Source organism: Rissa tridactyla, chromosome 19 (genome assembly GCF_028500815.1).
Source record: "Rissa tridactyla isolate bRisTri1 chromosome 19, bRisTri1.patW.cur.20221130, whole genome shotgun sequence".
Classification (NCBI taxonomy): domain Eukaryota; kingdom Metazoa; phylum Chordata; class Aves; order Charadriiformes; family Laridae; genus Rissa; species Rissa tridactyla.
The window spans coordinates 7,706,342-7,714,590 of record NC_071484.1 but is presented as its reverse complement, the minus strand read 5'-3'; positions in this window follow the sequence as shown (position 1 = coordinate 7,714,590).

Here is an 8,249-nt window from a genome sequence, read left to right as displayed (position 1 = left end):
AGCAGGTTAATTGTGAGTCTGGGGAAGGGGGGTGGGAGGGGAGAGGGGAAAGCCGGGGGGTAGGTTAGAAACTGGGCGATGAACAGCAGCACCTGGATTCACCCCCCAGCCCAGGGTGAGGGGCAGAGGGGGGGGGATGCTCCTCTCCTGATGTCTAGCCCAGTTTTGTACTGAAAATGTGAATTACGGCCGGAGGGGTGAGGGCTCGCCCCTCTTGGGGTGAGCAGGGGGTGAGGAGGGGGGCGGTTCGAGGCTCCCCCCGACCCCCCGCCCGGCCCGGCCCGGCCCGGCCCGGCCGCCTCCATCCCCTCCCTTTGTCCTTCGTGGTGTCCGTGATTACCTGTAAATAGCAGAAAAAAGGAACAAACAAAAAAAAAAAAAGCGCAATTGGAAATAAATTTTTTCATTGTGAATCTGACCCTGTGTGGTTTTTTTGAGGGGGGGGGGTGTTGTCCTTTTGTTCTGGTGAGGAAAAAAAAACCAAACTATTTTAAAGAAATTAATTAAACAGCACGCTTCTTTTTTACAGGGATTTCTATTGTCAGTGGCACAGCCTCAACTCCCTAATGAAAACAAAAGATGTTTGACTATAGGGTATATCGGCCTTAAGTACTGCTAAGCCTTACATATTATGATTTATTTGTTCTAAGCATATATTAATACGCTCTTCCCAAACTGGTCTCAGACAAAACAGAGGTGGTCATTAGCGCTTCGCTTTGCTGTAAGGAATGGATGCAGCGTTGTATTTCTCTAGAGAGACTTCTCGATTTAAAAAAAAAATAAAATGAAAATTCTCCTTCTCCAAGGTAGTTAATGCATTAATGAGTCTAATTTTTGCACAGATGTTTCTCGGTGTTTGCAGGTTTTCTGTGTATTTTTATATTACAAAGGAGCTGGCTCCTGCGATAGCTCATAGCCTGACAAGCAAATAGATAATCAAGAAGACAAATGGCTTCTTTTGTGAGCCGCAGCTCTTGTATTAATTTTCATTTTCTTTCTCATAGAAAGTATCGAAAATACTGTTCGGGACGAAATAACATTCCAGTTCTAAGTTACAAATAATAATAAAAAAAAAGAGACTATTGTGTGCAGGGGGGTCCGCAGGGGGGGGGAAGCCTCCGAACCAGCTGAAGAAAATAATCATTTTCTTGTACTTGCCTCTAAAAAAAAATATAGCTTTTGCTTATTTGTTGAATGTCCACGGAATTCTCCGAGACCCCCCAGCAGGGCCGAAATATTCCCCCGCATTATTCAGAAACAAAGGCAGGGTTTGAAATATTTAAAGCCAGGGTGTGTTTATGTGTTATTCCTTTAGTTGTAGCAAGTCACCGCGCGGCCACCTTGCAAATAAAGCGTCCCCAAAAGTCTCCCTGCCCCCAGCTCAAACAAAGGCCCTTAGATTTTTCTTTCTATTGACATTTTAATACTTTAAAATAATATTAATGTAGTCACATGGTACAGATCTGTTACACGCTCTGATGTAGAGGGAATGGATTTATGGATGTATTTTGGGTTAACTATCGCATTTTTAGAGGTAGCAACTGCAAACATTTAAAGTTTCTTCCCCCACCCTTTTTTTTTTTTCCCCAGGGAGGGTGGCAAGGGCTGTATTTTATTGTAATGCCTGAGGTTGGGGTGTTTTGTTGTTGTTGTTGCATTTTATTTTACCGTTTCTCTCTTTGATCTGCTGGGTTGTAAAGAGGGTGTTATTTTCAAGATAGTGCTTCTAAGAATGCCAAAAAATCGTTCTTAAAAAAAAAAAAAAACAAAAAAAACAAAAAAAAAAACCCAAAAAAGCATATGCTTCCAGGAATGCGGGGTCTATAGAAGCAAATCAAAGCTGGAAAGTATGAATAGAATAGAAGGGGGAGAAAAGAAGATTTCTATAGGATCTAAAAGTTCACAGCCATTATAAGCAGACAGAAGCCAAGAAAAATGCGAGAATTATACAGAAAATCATTAATCACTTCTTTTCTTTAAATACTTATCCTTTTCCCATTGTTATTCAACAGCAAATCTCCGCAGACCGTCTGTTGGGAAAAAAGCACCCGGAGTCCTACAAGAATCTTCAGGGGAAATAATAATATTAATAATAAAATCTGGATCGTAAAGGTGAAAGCTTTATTTTTGGGGGAGAAAAACAAAACCAAACCCACCCCCCCCAAGCCACCCCTTCCCCCAGACCTCTCACTTTGGAAGAAACCACCCAAACCATGAGGGCCGTCTCTGGGGCGTTGGAAAAAGGATGTGGGAGCGAACCAGGTAACAGAGCTGCTCTCTTGGCATGCATTTCTGATCGGTTTATTGCCTCCTTTCACGAGAAAGTTGGGGGAAAGCAAAAGAAAAAAGGAGCTTATTTAAAAAAAAAAAAGGCAGAAAGAAAAACAACACGTGAATTCTTGTGCGGGGTTTTCCTTCTGTTTTCTTGTTTTATTTTGACCGATGTGAGGGAGGGGAGCGGGCAGAGAAAGTTTGCAGGCGGGTTTCTTGTGGCGAGAAGGTTGTTGGGTTTTTTTGGTGTGTGTCCTCCTCGGTTTGGGGCTGTGCGTGTTTGGGACTCGGCCCTGCGGGGTTTTGCTGCGGGACCCCGGGCAGGGCGGCGGGGGTCCCCTCGGGTGGGGGTTTGGGGGGTCACCACGCTTGGTTCCTTTTTTGTTACTATTTTTTCTCTTTTTAAAAAAAAAAAAAATTAAAATGCTTTTTCCGAGCAAGATCTCCCTGTCCGTGTCACGGGAGGGATTTGCAGTGTCCCAAAGGGGAGAGAGCGCCGGGGGGTGCGGGTGTCCAGGGATGCGGGTGTCCCGGGGGGTGCGGGTGTCCTGGGGCGCGGGTATCCCGGGATGCGGGTGTCCCAGGGTGTGCGGGTGCCCTGGGGAGTGTTTTTGTCCCAGGATGTTGGTGTCCTGGGGGTGCTGGTGCCCTCCGGGAGCGATGCGGGAATACCGTGGCGAAGGAAAGGGCTGAAAATTGGGGGGAGACAAAACCCAGCGCTGGCAAAGCCCCGCTCGGGGGACAGAGTTCAGGCAGAGGACACGTTTTCTAGGCGATTAGCTGTGTATTCCAGCCGGGGACTGACCTCGCAAACCCCTTGACCTCTCCGGGGCTGGACATTGTGCTCAGCCCCGCAGTTCAGCAAAACTTTGCGTGTGCGGGGTCCCGCCGGGCCCGGCCCTCACCGCGGTCTCGGGCCGTGGAAGGAAAAGCTGGGGGAAGAAAGGAGCGCAGAAGGGACTCAGGAGCGGGTTTATTTCTGTTTTCTCACGTTTTAATCGTTCTGTGTCCGAGCCCGGGCCCGACAGTCGCTTTTCCCTCTGATTTCATTTCAAAAGCTCTCGGTGTTTGCTCGTTTGTTTGCTTCTTTGTAAGAAAAAAAAAAGAGGGAGGGAGGCGCGGGGCGGGGGGAGCGGCAACGCTTTACCTGTGCAGAGCAGACTGTTCGCTTTCCAAAAATAATTTGGGGAAAAACAACCCCAACCCGAAGGAGCGAACCCCCCGAACGGCCCCTTCCCTCGTCCAGCGTCTCATCTCGCCTCTCATTTTCAGAAATTCCTTTGTTTCAGAGAGTCCCCCTCCATCCCCCCCCCCCGCCCCGACACCCTCCCCCCGCACCTCCTCCCATTTCGCCCCTGCCCACAGCGCTCTCTAAAGCCTCTCTGTGCCCAGCTGCCTGCGCGGAGCTGCGCGGAGAGGCGCGGAGCGGCGCGGGGAATCCCACCGGGCCGAGAGACGCTTGGGCGGCCTCGCCCCGGGACCCCCGAGCTGGGACCCCTATCCCATCCCCTCCCCCGCGCCGGGCTGCTGAACCCCTTTGTTTCCTCTTGGTCCCAAAATTGGACAAAAACCGGTTTTTTTGTGAGAAAAATCGCGTAACCCAACAGTACTGAGGTGCAGTTACTAGAGAGAAGGGGTATAGAGGAAGTTAAAATAAATATATATGTGTATATCTATCTATAGATGCGTCGATATGGGGGATGTGGGGGTTCTGCCCTGTATAGGGGGTCCGGGGGGGGGGTCGTGCTGCCCCGGTATAGCACTGGGTCGCTTTAAAGGCGGCTCGGCGAGCGGGTTGGGAGTTTCTCAGCCCCGGTGACAGATTTATGATCCGCAATAAGAACGGCGTGTTTAAATCCGTAAATCAATCTCGCTTTCTCACTATATAAACGTTCATTTTATCTTTAGAAAGAAAACGGCTTTGATCACGGCACCTCGGAGGGCGAAGCCGCTGTTTATGGCCGCGTTTCCGACCCTTTGAACTGGGGGCTTTAAAAACCCCACTGAAATGGGTGCTTCTTTTGCATGAAACAAACCCGAAAATGCCAGTGGAGGTGCAGAGGGGGGTGTCTGCCCCGTTTGCTGCCTGGGATGGCTCTGTTCCTTTCTTTTTCTTTTTTTTTTTTTTTAATTTATTTACTCGTCTCCATTCACAGGGACACTCCGTTTTATGACTAAGGAGAGAAAAAAAAAAAAAGAAGTGGTTGTGTGAAGCGAAAGTTGCGGCTTCTGAATTGATCTGAAGTTCCCATAAAAGCCCCCCCGAAGTTTCCTCCCTCGTGGAAAAGGGCCCCCCGCCCTCCCCGTCCCCCCAGCGACGGGAGCCCCTTTTAATCGGATTTTTCCCCCGCTTCCTCCTACACCTTGACCAAACGTCTCTCTTCCGACAACCACTTTCACTCGATAAAATCGATTCAGAAATAATCGAGGGCTTTTGAAAACCAAGCGCTTCTCCGCTCGCTCCTTCCTGGCTGGGGAGAGCCCAGACACATACAACCCCCCCCCAGCCCTTTAGCATCGGCTTAAACGAGGCAAAAAAAAAACTCTTTTAGTTTGGTTTGGTTTTTTTTTTAATTAATTTTTACGTTTAATACGAGCTCCCTCCAGGCGGCGGGGGGAGGGCATTTCGGTTCCCAGTTCAGCCACCCCGGTGTGGGTGTAGGGATGCTGGGGGTGGGGGGAGAGGCTCTGCCCTGGCGTGTGTGTTCCCCCCAGCCGGCACTGGGAGACCCGGGAGCGCCGGGACGCGGTCCTGAGGCTCCCAGGCTTTACGTACTGCCTTTTCCCGGGTGACAATTCCCCCCCCCGTGGACGTGGGGGCCGGCGGGGCCCCCCCTTGTCTGCCCGTGGCAGCGCTGTGCCAGGGCAGCGCCCGCTCGGCGGCTCCGCGGCCTTTCCCAGCGGCTCCTTTGTTGCTGATCCTTTTTTTTTTATTTTTTTTTTTCAGGATCCTTGTACTTGGCAGCCCTCTTCCGAGTCAAAATTTGATTTTTTTTTTTTTTTGTAATGCAATAAAGGCTGGCCAAACAATAACAGCAGCGGGGAGAAAAGGCCTGGAAGTGAGGCGAAGGGAGGGCTGAGCTCTTTAAAAACCGGGAGTATAAATATTCTCAGCTGGTTTGGACTCTAAAACAGTTGTGTTATTGTAATAAAAATCTCAGCGTGGAGAGGAAAAAAGGAAAAAAAAGCACGATGTGTCCAAAGTCCAGCAAAGCCAACCTGCAGGAAAGGTCTGGAGAAGGATTTAAATGCTCTCAGCTCCAGGCAGGAGAGGGGATGGGGAAATAAACCGAAAATCGTGCTTTTTAATGGAGAAGTGGATGAGAGGTGGGTGTCCTTTGCACACCCTCAGCCCATGCGGGCACGGCCGTGCCAGGCAGCCGGGCGAGCAGCCCTGGGAGGGGGGAATCTCTGTCCATCCAGACAAGCTTCGTTCAGTTCGAAACTTCTTTAAAAAAATACTGTTCCGGTGGAAGGTCACAGTGGTCCTTTGAGTATGAAACGGAGAGACCCCCTTCCCCCTTCCCCATCACGTGATTCATTAAATAATTAATGCAGAGGTTGCAGAATAGATATGTATTCGTCAGGAAAATCGCAGACATGGTCTCCTTGTGTCTGACGTGAAATTCAACTGTCCTTTAAAAAACAAGCCTATAGCTGAGGAAAAAAAAGAGAGAAAGAGCGAGAGGGAGAGAGAGAAAGAGGGGGTGAGGAGGAGAGAGGGAGAGGGAGAGGGAGAGGAGTCTGCAATAAAACAATTCTCAGGAACCACGAAGCCACGCCGAGGGCTGGATTATTGTAAGTAGCAGGGGCTTCCCAATTCCTAGCGTGTCTATATGTCCATGTAAATTTATTGTTTGTTATTAATGTTATTGTCGTAAAATGTGACAAATAGCCGTCTTCATTTCCTCCCATTTCTCTTCACATGGTGGTATGTGTGTTTATACCCATCGAGGCATTTCATTGATATTTTTAGGAATATTCCTCTCTCTCCCTCTCCCTCTCTCTCCTCGCAACCTTTTTTTTTTTCTCTTCCCCCTTTCTTGATTTATTACAATAAACATGTCAGCAGCAGTGCGGCTGCCATTGTGTGTGTGTTTGTGAGAGAGTTGTGTTGTTTATAGTGGTGTCCAAGATAAATCATTTCTCGAGTGAAAATGATGTGCAAGCGATGATATTTTAGAGCGAGGATCTCTCTCTACCCCACTCCCTGGAGTTGATTATTTCAGACGATTTACAGTAATAGATCAGCAGCTAATATGAAAGCTCTGTAGCTGGGGGTCTTAAATTACAGCATCTGTGATTACCAATTAAGGAGAGATTTGTATAAATTTGGTAAACCGGGAACGCCTCATTGGCATATAAACCTAGTAAAAGAGCACGACCTTAATATAAAAATTACAGCTCGGAGTCCTGCGTTGCAGCATCCTTTTATCAACGATAACTCATTTTCTCCCCATTTCCCTCTCCCCATCCCCCGGCAGGACTCCTCGCTGGAGAACAGGCACAGGTTGCTTTAGCAAACCAAGGCAATTTCTGGATGTGCCCTATTTTAAAGCAGACACAGAAATCGGACTTAAAATGCAAAAATAAACCAAAATCAAATCAGATTGCAGCAGGATGGCTGGAATGTAGCTGCCTCTGAGAGAGGCACGATTCTGGTCCCAGGCAGGAAGGGGAGTTTTCCCATCAAACCCAGAACAATGGGGATCTGCGGGAACTGGGGCGCTGCCGAGGGACCCCAGCAGAGGCGGGTTGTCCCCATAACTGACAACAACAACAGAACGGGGAATAAACTCCTTGCGGGTAATTCCTTGTGCTTTTCTAGCGGGACTCTAACTTTGCGTGGTTTTTCTAAGCGCCCCGATCTGGCTGAGGCTGCGATGGTGATGGATGGAGAGATAGAGGACAACGTCCTTATGAGGAAGGTTGGAGAAGGTGCTCTAAGGAATGTCTTTCTGTTGAGGAGCCCGGGCCTGTTATTAACCTCTGGAAAAGCAGAGCAAAATAGCACTGAAAATCGGTTTAAACAGTAGCAGAACCTGGCCGGCAGCTGCTACCTTTTTAGTGATTCCTATGTAAAATATCGCTGAGCTGTAATAGGGAAATCTCTTCCAAGCCACTGAGGAAGGGCAGCGAAGATGAAGCTTTTGGGGACGAGGTGTGTGTCCCAAACCGGGGGCACCGCTACCTGCTTTAATGTCAGCGCGGGGAGCGCATCCTCCGCGGAGAACGGGAGGTCAGGAGTCAGGCTCTGCCCGCCCCTCCCGTCTCCAAACTGGACCAAATTGGTCCTAACCGGGAGTGTTGAAAGGGAAGGAGGAAGTGGGAGATCGCGTTTTTAAATATTTTACAAGCTCCAACATGCGAGGAGTCAATAAAACTGACAACAGGAGCAAAGATTAAATGTTCGCACCGGATTCTCGGATGAGAATTCACCGCTTTTCCCCCCTTCCCTTCCCTTTCCTCCCCTCTGCTCGCCAGCCAAGTCTCACACCGCCCGAGCGGGGATATTTAACTCTGTCTGCTAGTGTAAACCTTTATGTAGCAAAATTAGAGCAACTCAGCGACTTTCATTAAATATTAAGGGAGATCCAGGGACGGTGACTGAGCCAGAAATAGAACATCATTCTCTGTCAAGCCCCGTATTAATTTAAGTTGTCGACTTCAAACGGATGCAGACCCCCTCCCCTCTTCCCCCCTCCTTCCCCTTTATTTTATTCGGTGGTATTTTGTTTTATTTTATTGTATTCTCGTTTTTCCTCTCGGCCTGGGATGCTAAGCGTGAGAAATTGGCCCTTGGCGGGGGGCGGCTGCGGGCTCGGTGCGGGGGAGCCATCCCGCAGCCCCCGCCCTGGGCGGCAGCCCCCTTTAAATCAATACCAGGGCTTTATTTACCCCCGGTCCAGACGCCTTTGTGCGAGTGTCGCCCTTTAATAATCAGATGTCAGAAGGCGATGGGGTGGCCGAGGGCTGCA